This window comes from Microcaecilia unicolor, chromosome 3 (genome assembly GCF_901765095.1).
Source record: "Microcaecilia unicolor chromosome 3, aMicUni1.1, whole genome shotgun sequence".
NCBI classification, from domain to species: domain Eukaryota; kingdom Metazoa; phylum Chordata; class Amphibia; order Gymnophiona; family Siphonopidae; genus Microcaecilia; species Microcaecilia unicolor.
In genome coordinates, this window is record NC_044033.1 from 498,464,101 (window position 1) to 498,480,416 (window position 16,316).

Consider the following 16,316-nt stretch of genomic DNA (forward strand, 5'->3'; position numbering starts at 1 on the left):
ATGTAGATACACTAAGCATATTGCAAACTGCTTGGGGAATATACAAGACATCACTTACAGGAATTTCTTTAACTTCATTAGACACTTTGCATTTTAAGAATCCAATACCTTTTGCTTGGATCTTAGCAGTCCCTGCGTTTGCAGTTTTAAGAATACCTTCTTCTGGACACATTTCCTGAAAGAAATCCTTACAATTGGTTAAATGGCATGTGCTCCCCGAATCCAAAATCCAAGTACTTTCATTTGAATTATTATTTACCATAGTCAAAGATTTTTCTGCCATTAGAAAGCCCTTGTGTTTATCTTTGTCCTTCATACATTTCCTGGTTTGAAAATTCTTTAGTTCCATTGGCTTAGGTGAGCTAGAGGGAGTGTTTTGTGTTTCCTTACACCATTTAGATACATGTCCCTCCTTTCCACATGAATAGCAAATCAGCTTGCCCTTGGGTGGAGTTTTCCCATAGCTCCGCCTTCCTCTGTTCTTTGCCAAGAAATTTGTTTCATTTCTCTCTGACTGACTTTGAGAACACATCTCCTCAGAATCATTTATTATGCATTCCTGCCTTAGTTTTGATGTTGCCTGTTCAAAAGATTGCCCTTCAATGGCCTCATTTACAGACCTAAAAACATCAAACTTCTTTGATAGTGAGGTAAAGAGAAATGCTCTTTTCAATGCATCACACATGGGAATTCCAGAAAGTTCTAACTTTTGAAATGAAGACATAAGATGCATAATGTGATCATTACATTTACTTTTATCCCTTAATTTGGTTTCATTCAACTCTGCTAACCAAATTGGTTGCTGCTTTGCATATGTAGTTGCATACATAGTTCTCAGTTTATATAAAATGTCCTTTGGTGTATCTTTTCCCTCCACTAATATGGCTTGTTTCTCTGAGAGAGCTTCCAAAAGCATGCACTTCACATAATAGTTTGCATTGTCCCATTCAGCCATATTTTCAGCTGTTCTGTCTTGGTCTAAGCATATATTTAACCCTTTTGCTCGAAGGAGACATATAAATCTTAGTTCCCACTGCTGATAATTAAACTCAGTTAATTTAGGCACCTTGAGAGAATAGAACAATGGTGAATTTCTTCCCTCAGCCATTTTCTTAGCCTTCTGTCTGCTGTGTGGGGGGAGAGAGAGACAGACTGAATCTTTCCTTTAAAACTTAAGAGAAAAATGTGGCCTTTTTTTCTGCCTGGTAATATTTCTCTTCTTTTTCAATTCCTGGACCCTGGGCCCATAACCCTTTTGTTGGATTATTTGTAGTAAATAATTAGCAGATTTTAGTACACACAGCTTCAGCTTTAGAAATGTTAATTTCTTTCTTCATCTCTCTCTCATTCACCCCTGAATAATTCACTGCTGAGTCACTTTAAAGTTGAAGTAACAAAACATCTGTTTACTCACAGTTTGTAGTTAGATTATAATCAGACAGGCTTATATATACATATTACTATACATTTGTATTATCAGCTCCTTCCATGTGCTTAGATGGTAATGGATGCTCACACCACCATAGATCCTCTCAGGTTAGGAGAGATCATGAGCTCCATGTGCTCCATGTGCTGCATGTGCTGCATCTATCCCCCACAGGAAGTTGCATAGCTGTGTGACCTCTCTAAGTAATTCACATCAGAGGTCACAGAGTAATCACAGAGAAATAATAGGTGACAGGCAATGCATGCAAAATACAATTACATTCCAACACTATCCCCCCCCCCACCCCCCCCCAAGCTGATCATATCCCCCTCACCACCCACTTCCTGATAAAATCCTCCACCATCCCTGAATACATCACCTCGCACCCCGGAATGTCCCCTCCCATTCCCTGTGGGCCCTACCAGCATTTTCCTTGGTGGTCCAGGGATCCTCAGTCACTCATGCACTGCTGGCGCTGCCTCCAAAATGGCGCCCCTTAACACTACTACCTTTAGGGGTCATGTTTCTGTATCAACTTAAGCGGCTATCATGCTCATTTTCAAAGCACTTAGACTTACAAAGCTCCATAGGTTCCTATGTAACTTTGTAAGTCTAAGTGCTTTGAAAATAAGCCTCTATGTGTTAGCTGGCTTAAAAATAACTGGATATTCAAAGCCGAAGACTGCACAGGTCCCGGCTTTGACTATCCGGGAATAACTCTGTTGGCGGTGAGCAAAACGTTCACTGCCATCAGCTGAATATCAGACCCATATTTATTTAATTTTGCTTACATCTAAGTTTTCTGTTATATTATGCTGCAGTATCTGAGTTTTAAATATGATTTAAATTATATTTTGATTTTAATGAATTGTGAATGTTGTTGGTACACTGCTTTCAAGTTTTACAAGTTTGTGGTATTTATTTTGTAAGAAATTAAATAGTGTTCTGCATGCATACTTCCTCCATTGCATGCCAATCTCTCATGTACATTCTTAAGGGGTATTCTGAAAATGTGTCCTATTTGTAGCCTTGCCCTACTTAAAAGGCCCATTATTTGATTTGTAGACACCAGACCCCTTTTGAAAACCTAGATACAAAATATCAACAAGCTCACCTTTATCCACATGTTTATTCACCCCTTCAAAGAAATGTAGTAGATTAGTGAGGAAAGATTTCTCTTAACTAAAACAATGTTGGCTTTGTCTCATTAATCCATGCTTATGTATATGTTCTGTAATTTTGTTCTTTATAATAGTCTCTACCATTTGTCTGGCACCAATTATCAGTCTCACCAGTCTATAATTTCCTGGATCACCTCTGGAACCCCTTTTTAAAAATTGGCATTACTTTGGCCACCCTCCAGTCTTATGGTACCATGCTTGATTTTAAAGATAAATTACTAAGAATTGCTCTGCAAGTTCATTTTTTAATTCTGTCAGTACTCTGGGATGTATACCATCTGGTCCAGGTGATTTGCTACTCTTCAATTTGTCAAATTACCCCATTATATCTTCCAGGTTTACCTAGATTTATTTCATTTTCTCTGATTCATCAGCACTGAACATCATTTCTGGCATTGGTATCTCACCCACATCTTCCTTGGTGAAGACCAAAACAAAGAATTCATTTAATCTCTCTTCTGTGACCTTGTCTTCCGTTAGTGCTCCTTTTCCCCCTTGGTCATCTAGCGGTCCAACTGATTCTTTTTACCAGCTTCTTGCTTCTAATATACCTAAAAAAGTTTTTACTATATGTTTTTGCCTCCAAAGCAATCTTCTTTTCAAAGTCTTTCTTTGCCTTCCTTATCAGCGCTTTGCATTTGATTTTCCATTCCTTATGCTGTTTCCTATTTTTTTTAGTCCAGTCTTTCCATTTTCTGAAGGATTTTCTTTTAGCTCTTATAGCTTTCTTCACCTCACTTTTTAACCATGTCAGCATCCTTCCTCCTTTTTTAATTAATGGAATATATTTGGCCTGGGCTTCTAGAATGGTATTTTTTAATAGCATCCATGCCTTATGTAAATTTATCTGATCGTGTTGTGATCATTGCTATCAAGCGGCCTCAGTACAATTACCTCCTGTGCCAGATAATGTGCTTCACTAAGGACTAGGTCTAGAATTGTTCCCCCTCTTGTTGGTTCCTGATCCAGCTATTCCAAAAAGCAGTCCTTGATGTCATCAAGGAATTTTACCTCCCTAGCATGCCCTGATGTGACATTTACCCAGTCAAGATCAGGGTAATTGAATTCACCCGTTATTATTGTGTTCTCCATTTTATTAGCCTCCCTAATTTCTGGTACCATTTCTGCATCTGTCTGTTCATCCTGGCCAAGTAGATGGTAGTACACTCTTATCACTATCTTTTTCCCCTTTACAGATGGAATTTCTATCTATAAGGATTCCAAGATGTGTTTTGTGTCCTGCAGAATTTTTAGTCTATTTGATTAAAGGCCCTCCTTAACATAAAATGCTAACCCTCCACCAATTTGATCCACCCTATCACTGCGATATAATTTGTACCGTGGTATGACAGTGTCCCATTGGTTATCTTCCTTCCATCAGGTCTCGGAGATGCCTATTATATCTACCTTTCATTTAGTACAGTATATTCTAACTCTGCCATCTTATTTCTTAGGCTTCTGGCATTTGTGGGTGTAATTATAGAATACTATGATTTGCACACATTTTTTTTTCGGAATCTAGATGCAAGCAGTTATATCACTTCTGTGGTTGGTTAAGTGGTTGTGCCTAAATTATATGCATGTGATCTGTAAAGGAAAGTAGACACCTATTTTCCTGTATGGAATAGGCTCCAAAATGGTGCCCCTTTGTAGAATTGGCCTCTAAGTTTCTGGCCACTAGAAAGCATCATGTGGTGATATTGGAGATTCCCATACTCCCCCCCCTCTCCCTCCCTTTCAGTACAGCATCTCTAGCCCTTGCCAGTCTGGGGGAATAGATGACCTTATGGGGAACTGATTCTAGTTTCTCCATTTGGCAAGGTGCAATATTTCTTTTGAGATACTGCGTTGGTTCTTGCTAAAATAAAAGTAAGTGTTGATACTCTGCCTCAAGGCTCACCTCTTTCCCCTACACTTTTCAATGTAATGCTGATTCCCCTGGCCACAGCCCTTTCAAAGCTTGGTCTTCACCCATTTATCTATGCATATGACGTCACTATCTACATCCCTTTTAGGACAACTTTCACCGAAATAACTAATGAAATCAGCCTTGGAATAAACACCATGCTCACTTGGGCTAACTCATTTAAATTAAAACAATACAGCAAAAACTCATTGCCTTATCCTTTCCTCTCCCTTTAACAGATTTAAACCTGCTACCCTAAACGCACCAGGCCTTACCCTGCCAATTTTCTTCTCTCTCTGGAACTTAAACGATTAAAGCCTTATTTCCCCAGAGAAGTATTTTGTAATTTAGTCCAATCGCTAGTCTTAAGCCGAATCGATTACTGTACTGGCATATATGCAGGGTGCAGAGACCTACTTCTCAAAAAACTACAAACTGCCCAGAACACAGCGGCTCGACTCATCTTCGGTGCGTCAAAGTTGAAAAGTTCCAGACCACTTTGTGAGAAATTAACACTGGCTTCCTGTACAGGAGCGAATAACTTTTAAAATTTGCACCCTAGTCCATAAGATCCTCTACGGAGAAGCTCCAGCTTATATGGATGCCCTTGTCAACTTACCACCAAGGAATTCACTGAGATCTTCTCGTTCATACTTAAACCTCCATTACCCTGCGTGTTCTGGTCTCAAGTATAAAACCACATACACTTCCACCTTTTCCTACATCAGCACTCATTTGTGGAATGCATTGCTTAAATCAGTAAAGACGGTTCAGGATCATCTGACTTTCCGGAAGTCTCTCAAGACCTACTTATTTGGGCAAGCTTACCCTAAAGATCCAGTCCTGCATCCGTGATTCCTGGACTACAAATCCTTTCAAGATTTTGTGAACTCAATTACTATATCTTGCCCCTGTAACTTTACGCCATCCATATCCCTTTCACTTTATTGTACTTTACAGTATGTTTCCTAAATGTTGTAAGCCACATTGAGCCTGCCAGTGGTGGAAAAATGTGGGGTAGAAATGATATAAAATAAATAAATAATTATGGACACTGTCTTTGCCTCACATCTCTTCGCTGCCTTAAACTTTCAGTGTAGATCATTTATTTTAAAATGTAAATTAAATTATTTTAATCTCTTCCTCTTTGCTCTACTTCCTTCCAGGAGGTTAGCAAATCATAGGGAAAATGATGGGCCTGCTATACCAAGGTCGTCTCAGAGGCTAATGGGATTGATAGTATGTAATTGTTTCGCTGTTCTTATTTCTTAGGAGCTTACAGAATAGTGACCCTTGAAATGGGAATATCTTGATTCCCTTAATGAACAGGATTAAAACTCATTTGCTCATGCTGTTTGCCATCATTTAATACATAGTAACAAAATAAATGATGGTAGATAGAGGACAATTCTATAACAGTGCACCTAGAACTGGTGAATGTTTTTGGTACACCGCTTTGAAGTACCACAAGTTTGTGGTATATATTTTGTAAGTAATTAAATAACGATCTGCATGTGCACTGCCTCCATTGCATGACAATCTCTCATGCACGTTCTTCAAGAGTATTCTGAAAATGTGGCCTATTTGTACCCTTGCCCTACTTAAAAGGCCTCTTGTTTGAGTTTTAGACACCAGACCTCTTAATGTCAGAGATACATGTGTATGTGAGAGGTCTTGTCCAGACTCCATCCATGTGAACACCCACAAATATGCACTATCAAAGATATGCACACAGAATATTGCTTAGGCAGATACACATGTGTGTGTATATGTCATTACTCAAAAAAGATATGGTGGAATTAGAAAAGGTACAGAGAAGGGGGTGAAATGACTTTCCTAAGAGGAAAGACTAGGGCTCTTCAACTTGGAGAAGAGATGGCTGAGGGGAGATATGATAGAGGTTTATTATAAAATACCGAGTGAAGCGGAACTGGTAGATGTGAATCACTTGTTAACTGTTTCTAAAATTACTAGGACTAGGGGGCATGCAAAGAATCTACTAAGTAGTCAATTTAAAACGAATTGTAGAAAATATTTCTTCACTCAATGAGTAATTAAACTCTGGAATTCGTTGCCAGAGAATGTGGTAAAAGCAGTTAGCTTAGTAGGGTCTAAAAAAGCTTTGGATAATTTCACAAAAGAAAAGTTCCTAAGCCATTATTCCTTAGCATCCCTCCAGACCGGTCCAGAAAATACTGATGGGTTGTGCACTCCTTCCAGCAGGTTGAGACTGAAAATTCTGACTCTCGGGAGAGCCAATAAGAGCCCTGACTAGCTACAGTAAGATCCAATATTTTCAGTCTCCAGCAGGTGGAATGTGTTTAGCCCTTCAGTCTCATTATTCTATATCTTTCTGTTTTTTTGACTCCTTTCGGTTAAAAGAAAATCTATATTGTTTCTCCTGTACTTTATTCTGTGCAACAAGGTTTAAAGAAAAAGGCACCTGGAGTATTGTGTTCAGTACTGGTCTCCGTATCTCAAAAAAGATATAGTAGAATTGGAAAAGGTACAGCGAAGGGCGACGAAAATGATAGTGGGGATGGGACGACTTTCCTATGAAGAGAGGCTGAGAAGGCTAGGGCTTTTCAGCTTGAAGAAGAGACGGCTGAGGGGAGATATGATAGAAGTGTATAAAATAATGAGTGGAATGGATCGGGTGGATGTGAAGCGACTGTTCACGCTATCCAAAAATACTAGGACTAGAGGGCATGAGTTGAAGCTACAGTGTGGTAAATTTAAAACGAATCGGAGAAAATGTTTCTTCACCCAACGTGTAATTAGACTCTGGAATTCGTTGCCGGAGAACGTGGTACGGGCGGTTAGCTTGACGGAGTTTAAAAAGGGGTTAGATAGATTCCTAAAGGACAAGTCCATAGACCGCTATTAAATGGACTTGGAAAAATTCCGCATTTTTAGGTATAACTTGTCTGGAATGTTTTTACGTTTGGGGAGCGTGCCAGGTGCCCTTGACCTGGATTGGCCACTGTCGGTGACAGGATGCTGGGCTAGATGGACCTTTGGTCTTTCCCAGTATGGCACTACTTATGTACTTATAAGTTTTGTTGCTAAAGGAGGCTGAGGCCCACGGGGGTTCTCTTACAACCTGGAGGGTGTCACACTTGGATGGCTGGGTCCCTCCCCCCACAACTACCTCCTGACTTCATTTATTAGTGCAATTTAAGGATAAGTTAACCTCAGCCTCTTCAAGGGAAGGATGTTCTGAAGACAAGGAGAGACAGCCTTACTGCTTCTGTGTTGTAAAAAAAACCCAAAAAAACATCAAACGAGCAAAGCAGCTAGCTTCTGGCTTGCAGCATTTGTATTGCAGTCTGTATTTAACTCTCTTGCATTTTCAGGAGCTTTTTTTTCTTGTTTGGGCGTTTTGAAAAACAACAACAACAACAACAACATTATGGCAGAGAATCAGTGACTTTGTGTGGTATGCCAGCGCAGGGGCCTCATGGTGTCTGGTATTTGAAGATGTTGTACCGTCAAAGAGGTCCTGACGCTTTTGTCAGGGTTAGGGTGTATATCAGGCATTCCGCTTTCTTCTCCGGTGCAATAAGCTGTTCATTCTCAAGCTTCGGTTTTGGCAGGGAGCGCTACCATTTTACAGCCAAAGCCTACCACGTCTGAGTTCTCTTCTTCGGTTCCAGAAAAGTTCCCATAGGCTTTGATGCCTGGATCGTCACAGGGGGAGAACTTCAAGGGATTTTTCCTCCTGCATTTGTGTTGCAAATGTATAGAGCATTTTTAATGCATAAATCGGATCCTTCTCCAGTGCTCCCTTCTGAAGGGTCAAGGGGCCTCAGATCCTCTTCTCAAACGACCTAGGGTTGCCTGGGCTTTAGAGGCAGATGCTGACATAGATTTGGTTCCTGAGTTACCTTACCTCGAGGAAGACCTTGGTGTAGAAGAAACAGGTTTTTCTGAGGAAGCTGCTCCTGCCGATCCAGTATCAGACACTCTCCTACCTGGTGAGGATCCTTCTGTAGTAATGATTTTTCATAAGGAGGATTTGCAGGAACTCATAGCTTTGATCTCTTCTACATTAAACTTTGAGGAGCATTCAGTAGTTGTTCAAGAGCACAAGGTGGATATTTTGGGAAAGGTCATTAGGAAAGCTGGTAAAATTTCTCATATGCATCAAGCTCCATTTTGTCAAGGTCCATGGTTTGTCTTTACCTGATTCCGGATTCAGACAAGGCTCTTCTTAAAACTCCTGTAGTTGATGCAGTGGTTTCTGCTGTTACCAAGCGCAATACCGTCCCTGTTGATGGAGGCATGACACTGAAAGATGTATAAGATCTATGTATGGCATATCTTTTAAAGTCTTCTTATGATGTCTCAGCACTGATGGTCCAAGCAGCTATCTGTGGTTCTCTGGTAGCCAGGGCTTGTTTTCTTTGGTCCGATCAAGTTTTGGATAGGTCTCTGGATGACTTCTCCTTAGTGAATGCTGCGATGGCTAAGATAGAGATGGGCTCAGCTTTCTTAATGGATACCTTGTATGATTTATTGAGGTCCTCTTCCAAGGCTATGGCTTTAAATGTTGCAGCTCGTCATTCTCTTTGGCTTCAAGGATGGTTGGCTGATGTGGCTTCTAAGTCTAAACTTAGTAAGTTCCCCTTTCGAGGATCTTTACTTTTTTGTGATGAGCTGGATAAATTAGTTAAAAGTCTAGGGGATACTAAGGTTCCTCAACTTCCTGAGGATCTTCATAGGCCAGCCGGTTTCGGCCTTCTTTCCAGTTGGGGACGTGGCAGAGATTTTCATCCGTTTTGGGCGGGCAGAGTAGCTACTGGTCAAAAGTTTTGCTATTTTCAAAGGTTCCAATCATTTACAGGTACCCGATGTGAAATTAGAGATGCAGGTACTTCTTTCCAGTCCCCTGCTCGTCTGTCCCAATAAAGATTTCTGGGCCAACCTCCACGCCCAGTGGGAGATTGGTTATTTATTTGTTGCATTTTTATCCCACATTTTCCCACCTATTTACAGGTTCAATGTGACTTACATAGTACCGTACAGGCGATCGCCAATACCGGTATGAGCAAATACAGAGTGATGTTGTAGTAGAGTACAGTTCATATGTTACAGACACGCTAGGGAATCATAAGGGGAAGAGTTAAGTTATGTCCAGTACGAGCTTTGGTTTCATTGTGTTGCAGGGTTAAGGCATTTAAGTTGGGTTGTTAGGGTATGCCTTTTTGAACAGGTTGGTTTTTAGTAGTTTCCGGAATTTTTGGTGGCTGTTTGTTGTTTTCACGGTGCTTGATAATGTGTTCCATAATTGTGTGCTTATATAGGAAAAGCTGGATGAATAGGTTGATTTGTATTTGAGTCCTTTGCAGCTTGGGTGATGGAGATTTAGGTATGTTTGTGTTGATCTTGATGTGTTTCTGGTTGGTAGATCTATGAGGTCTGTCATGTATCCTGGGGCATCACCATAGATGATTTTATGAACCATGATGCAGATTTTGAATGCAACACATTTTTTGATTGGTAGCCAGTGTAGTTTTTCTCAAAGGGGGTTGGCGCTTTTGAATCTCGTTTTTCCAAATATAAGCCTAGCTGCTGTGTTTTGAGCAGTTTGGAGTTTCTTTAGGATTTGTTTTAATGGAAGTGGGCCAAAATTACAGCCAATCAATGGGTTCTTGAGGTTATTCACGACGGGTATACCTTAGAGTTTGCGCAACCACTGCCAGAGGCAGTCTAAAGGCAGGAGTGGTCAGGGCCACTCTGGAAAGGATTCTTGCTTTACAAGTGGTGTTTCCTATTCCCCCTTCAGAAATAAGGACAGGCTGCTATTCCATTTACTTTGTAGTTCCAAAAAAAGAGGGGTCCTTTTGACCAATTTTGGATCTCAAGGCAGTCAACCGGATGCTCAAGTTCACCAGTTTTCGTATGGAAACTCTGCATTTGGTTATTTTGGCTGTTCGATTAGGAGAGTTTCTGATGGCTGTAAATTTGACAGAGGCTTATCTGCATATCCTGATTTGTCCTTTGCACAAAGGTTTCTTCGTTTTACAGTTTTGGGCCTGCATTTTCAGTTTTGAGCTCTTCCTTTTGGCCTTGTACCTTTACGAAGATAATGATGGTGGTGGTGGTGGTGGTGGTGGCAGTGGCTCTCAGAAAAGAGGGCATTCTGGTCCATCCTTACCTGGTCGATTGGTTGGTCAGAGCAAAATCATGTCAGGAAAGTGTGCAAGCCATGGAGTGAGTAGTTCAATTTCTTCAATGGCTTGGTTGAGTAGTAAACCCTCGCAAAAGTTGTCTGGTGCCATCTCAGACTCTCAATTATCTCGGAGTTTCCTTCGACACATTCCTCGATGCCGAGTATTTTTGCCTCAGAATAGAATTGTCAAACTACAGGATCAGATACAGTCCCTTCTTTACAAGCCGGTACCAAGTGTGAGAGATTATCTTCAAGTCTTAGGATCCTTGACTTTCGACAATCAAGGTAGTTCCTTGGGAAAGAGCTCATATGAGGCCTCTTCAAAAGGCCCTTTTGTCCTGTTGGTCTCCTCAGACAGATTCTCTGACTGTCAAACTGATTCTCAGGACTCTAGAGCGAGGGAGTCTCCATTGGTGGCTTCAGACACAAAATCTGGCCAAGGGAGTTCCTTTAGACCCTCCTCAGTGGGTCATAGTGACAACTGATGCCAGTCTCAGGGGCTGGGGAGCTAACTGTCTGGGACATAAAGCTCAGAGTCTTTGGTCCCAGGAGGAGATGTCCTTCTCGATCAATCTTTTAGAAATAAGAGCAATTTGTCTGGCTGTAGAGGCATTGTGTCATCTACTCAAACACAGACCCATGCGAGTTCTCTCAAACAATGCGACAGCAGTGGAGAACATCGATCGTCAAGGAGGAATGAGAAGTCATCATCTAGAACAGGAAGCAGCTCTTCTCATGTCTAGGGCGGATCGCCATCTCTCAGACCTGTCAGCCTCTCATGTGGCTGGGACATCAAATGTCCAGGTGGACTTCCTCAGTCGTTACACTCTAGACCCAGGAGAATGGGAACTCAGTGATCAGCTTTTCAGATGATTCTTATGTGGTGGGGATTACCAATCATGGATCTGATGGCTACATCTTCCAACTTCAAGGTGCCTCGATTCTTCAATTGTTTGAAAGATCTCAAAGCAGATGGCATAGATGCTGTTCTACAGCTGTGGCCGTCAGACCTTCTTGATGTGTTTCCTCTGTGGCCCCTTTTAGGATGACTTATTCAAAGAATCAAGAGACACGCAGGTCTAGTAATTCTGGTAGCACCCAATTGGCCTCACAGACTTTGGTATGCCGATCTCGTATATCTCAGTTGACTCCCCTCTCAAGTTTCCAGACTCTCTAGACCTTCTAGTTCAGGTGGTGGTGGTGGTGGTTCATCCAGATCCAACTCGATTTTGTCTTATGGCTTGGCTTTTGAAAGGGCATGGTTAACAAAGAGAGATTATTCCTTTAATGTCATAGTTATGATGCTTCATTTGTGATGTCTGTCTACTTCTCTGAATTACATTCGCACTTGGCGTATTTTTGAGGCTTGGTGTGCCGATCAATCTTTTTTTCTGTTTCATGCATTGGTGGTCCAAATCTTAGATTTTTTTTCAGGAAGGTTTTGATAAAGGCTTGGCAATTGCTTCACTTAAGGTTCAGATTGCAGCATTGTTTTGTTTTTGAGGTATAATCAAAGGGAAGTCTTTGGCTAGTCATCTAGATGTCATTCGCTTTCTTTGAGATGTGGAGTTACTTCGTCCTTCGTCTAGAGTGATTTTTCCTGTTTGGGACCTCAATATAGTTCTCTCAGCCCTTACTAGGCCACCTTTTGAACCTTTGGCAGCCTATTCTCTGAAAGATTTGATGATTAAAGTGGTGTTTTTAGTTGCCATTGCCTCGGCTCAGCGAGTGTCAGAGTTACAGATGTTTTCCTTTAGGTCTCTTTTTTTGGAAGTTTTCTGAGGAACGGGTAATTTTGCACCCTGTTTCTTCCTTTCTTCCTAAGGTTTTGTCCAGGTTTCATTTGAACCAGTTGGTAGTTTTACTGGTACTAAGTTCATCTTCAGGGTCAGATGAACAGGGGAGTTTGCGAAAACTCGATGGCAGGAGAGTCCTTAAGCATGCTTTGTGGACTGTGGAGGATTTCAGACAATCAGATCATTTTTTTCCTGCTCATTGGAGGCATCCGCAAGGGTTTAGTGGCATCTAAGCCTACCAGTTCAAGATGGCTAAAAGAGATGATTGCTTCCGCTTACCTTCTATCTGGAAAACCTACTCCAGAAGGGGTAAATGCTCACTCTACTAGAGGTCAAGCAGCATCATGGGCTGAGCGCTTCTTAGTGCCGCCTTTGGACATATGTAAGGCAGCAACATGATCTTCCTTGCATTCTTTTTCTAAACATTACAGGTTGGATGTACAATGTTGTCAGGATGCAGTTTTTGGAGCAAGAGTCCTTACGATGGGATTACTAGGGTCCTTCCCTTAGTTGTACTGCTTTGTTACTTCCCATCAATATCTTTCTGAGCCTCTCCGGAAGAATGCTAAGGAAGGAGAAAATAGATCTTACCTGATAATTTGCTTTCCTTTAGTTTCTCTGGACCGGCCCAGAACCCTCCCTGTGCTGTGATTTCTTGGCCATTAATTTCTGTCTGATGCCTTAAGAACGATGTAATTTCGTATTGTATGTTAGTTTTGTGGGTATTGAGCTGCTTTCAGTATTTGTAGTCGGTCATTATTAAAACATAAAAAGACCCACCCTCATACTTGCCTTAGCCTTGGTCTTTACAAGGGCTGTGTGTGTGTGTGTGTTTTCAATGCCTGTAAGGCTTCATCTGTTGCCAATTTGACTTTACCAGTTGCACAGAAGTTACTTCTCACCCTTTCCTTCCTGCTTTGTTATGTTAATACTGAATCTTTCTCTAGCTAGCTAGGGCTCTTATTGACTCTCATGAGAGTCAAAATTCTCAGTCTCCACCTTCTGGAAGGAGTACACAACCCATCAGTATCTTTCTGGGCCGGTCCAGATGGACTAAAGGAAAGCCCACGTTTTTGATGCCTAGATTCTAATGCCCTTTACTGAATTGAGCCCTTATTGTATGATAATCTAAAAAAGGAAGCCACACAAAGTGTGGAGGTGCACTTAATCCACACGAAACAATACAGGAGAAAAAAAGAGAAGAGTGGGGGAAGATAGGCTCTTTCCAATCAATAAGGGAGACGTATATTTGAAAAAGGTATAATGTTTATTATAACAGGTCGACTCAACACAGCCGTGTTTCGGTGACGTAGCGCCTTCTTCAGGAGTCTTCCAACAGTGTCACTACGGCCCCGCTTGCTGTATGCATTTCTGTCACTACTCTGAAAGAGAAGGAACTGCATGTTCGTCAAAATTATTTTTCTTGGCGTATTAAACACTCAAGTACTCGATATACTGTTGGAAGACTCCTGAAGAAGGCGCTACGTCGACGAAACACGGCTGTGTTGAGTCGACCTGTTATAATAAACATTATACCTTTTTCAAATAACATAGTAATATAGTAGTAGATGACGGCAGAAAAAGACCTGCACGGTCTATCCAGTCTGCCCAACAAGACAACTCATGTGTGCTACTTTTGTGTATACCCTACTTTGATTTGTACCTGTGCTCTTCAGGGCACAGACCGTATAAGTCTGCCCAGCACTATCCCCGCCTCCCACCACCGGCTCTGGCACAGACCGTATAAGTCTGCCCAGCGCTATCCCTGCCTCCCAACCTCCAGTCCCGCCTCCCACCACTGGCTCTGGCACAGACCGTATAAGTCTGCCCCGCACTATCCCCGCCTCCCAACCTCCAGCCCCGCCTCCCACTACCGGCTCTGCTATCCAATATATACAAATATATCCAAAATATACGTCTCCCTTATTGATTGGAAAGAGCCTATCTTCCCCCACTCTTCTCTTTTTTCGCCCTTATTGTATGAGCCAGCATGTGCCAGCAAAAAAAAACATGCATTCCTGCATGTATTTTGCAAAAGCCTCTATGCTGGCAGATCCTTTTCTAAAATACCACTGGAATTGTGCATGTCCCAACCTAGACATCTCATTTCAGATTTCTGTGGTCTATGTGAAATAGGGTTAAATTATGATAAGTTGTAGTAGTCCAAAACTGGATATGTTACAGCTAACACAGTGTGAAAGTTATCATTCAATAAAAATGGTATCTTGTAGATGTTATGATTCTGCCGGTCTAGCAGGGGAGGGGTGTGGACTCCATTCCTGATTGGCTGTCAGGGTTTGAGCTGACGTCAGTGGGTAGTACTTAAACCCACATGTTCCTGCTTTCCCTGCTTTGGCGTTACGTTTCTTGGCAGCCTAAAGCCTTTACAGTTCTCTGTCAGAACGTTACTCTGGTTGTGTATCTGTGTTCCCTGTTCAGGGATTTCAATTACTTTCCCTTTGTTTGGGATATCTCGGGGCAGCGCGTGTGTGCCTGTATGTGTACTCAGCCTGCTGTTTAGTTTGCTTTGTCTGGGCTCGTTTCTGTCCAGGTGGGGATGTGGGTAATCAGTTCACTTGCCTCCAGCTGGGCTCTCCCCGCTGCTTGCAGTTCTCTGTGGGAGGCCAGCTGCTTTGTTTGTTCAGTGGGGGCAGCAGACTCTGCCAGCCTTTCCTCAGGTTGTTTGTTTACTTAGTGTTCTCTCACCTCTGTGCTCCTGCCTCTGACTTCTGGCTCAGTAAGTTTAACTCCTTGTGTACTGTGTCTCTGCCTCTGTCCCCTGTGTAGTTAGACAGGGGATTTTCCTCATCCCTTTTGTGTCTTTCCTCTGGCCTCTGGTTTGAGGACTAGTCTATCTTTGTTTCCTGTCCCGGTGTCTGGCTGCTGTGGTTCTAGTGTGTTCATTTTCCCTTCTGTCCTGGGGGGGGGGGGGGGGGGGGGGGGGTGGTCCTGGCTGCGGTGTTCATGTGGCAGGGCAGTCTTCTTGCTGTTTTCTCCGTGTCCTCCTGTGGTTACAGGGTGTTTCCTGTGTTAGTTTGCCCTTCCTGCGCTAGTCCCCTGGGTGGGTGTGGCACCCCGCTCTGGTTCCTTTGGTGTCTCTCCTTGTTAGTCGGGGGAGGAGGTTCTGTCCTGGGTCTGTGGAGCCTCCGTGGTTGGTTATTCAGTGCATGGCTGGCACCTCGGGTCCCGTGGGGACTCCAGTGTTCCTTTCTCCCCTCCCTGTGTGTGTATCGGTTCCGGTTCGGCCGTGAGGCCTGCTTGAATGCCTATTTTCCTTTCTTCCTGAGGTGCTGCGTGTGGGTAGGCTAGGGGTGTTGGATAGTTGGGGTGTGTAGTGGTGGGTCGGTCTCCCCTAGGCCTTGGTCCCTTCTATCAGCGGGCCTCGGCATGGGCTCAAGGGCTCACGACCAACCCAGCAGATTACAGTAGAAAACTAATCGCACTACATTTTAAATTTCTGATTTCATAGATAGTTGCTTGTATGTAAGACACCTACTGGTCAATAGAGCGATTTAACCAGGCAGGAAAGGCTCATTAAGGGTTCCTTTTACTAAAGGGTGGCGTGGAGCAGCAGGTTTGCTGCACGCCAATCCGGAACTGTAGCCCAATGGTAGTTCTCACTCCCAGCGCACTCCATCTCTGCCACTACAAAAATATTTTCTGTTTTTGTAGCGCAGGTGCTTACTTGGCTGTTAGCATGGAAGCCCTTACCGCCACCTCCCAAATTGGGCACACAGCAAGTGGTTCACTTACTGCACAGCCATTTCTTTTCCCCAAAAATGGCCAGCCTTTTACCCGCTGTGATAAAAGGGGGCCTCAGCACTCATAAAAG

At 42.5% G+C, this 16,316-nt stretch overlaps 1 protein-coding gene across 2 annotated transcripts in view; it reads left to right on the forward strand.

Moving 5' to 3' along the window:
- The window catches only part of EPHA7 (EPH receptor A7), a 419,947-nt gene that overhangs the window by 141,813 nt on the left and 261,818 nt on the right, over positions 1-16,316 (forward strand). The window lies entirely within an intron of this gene.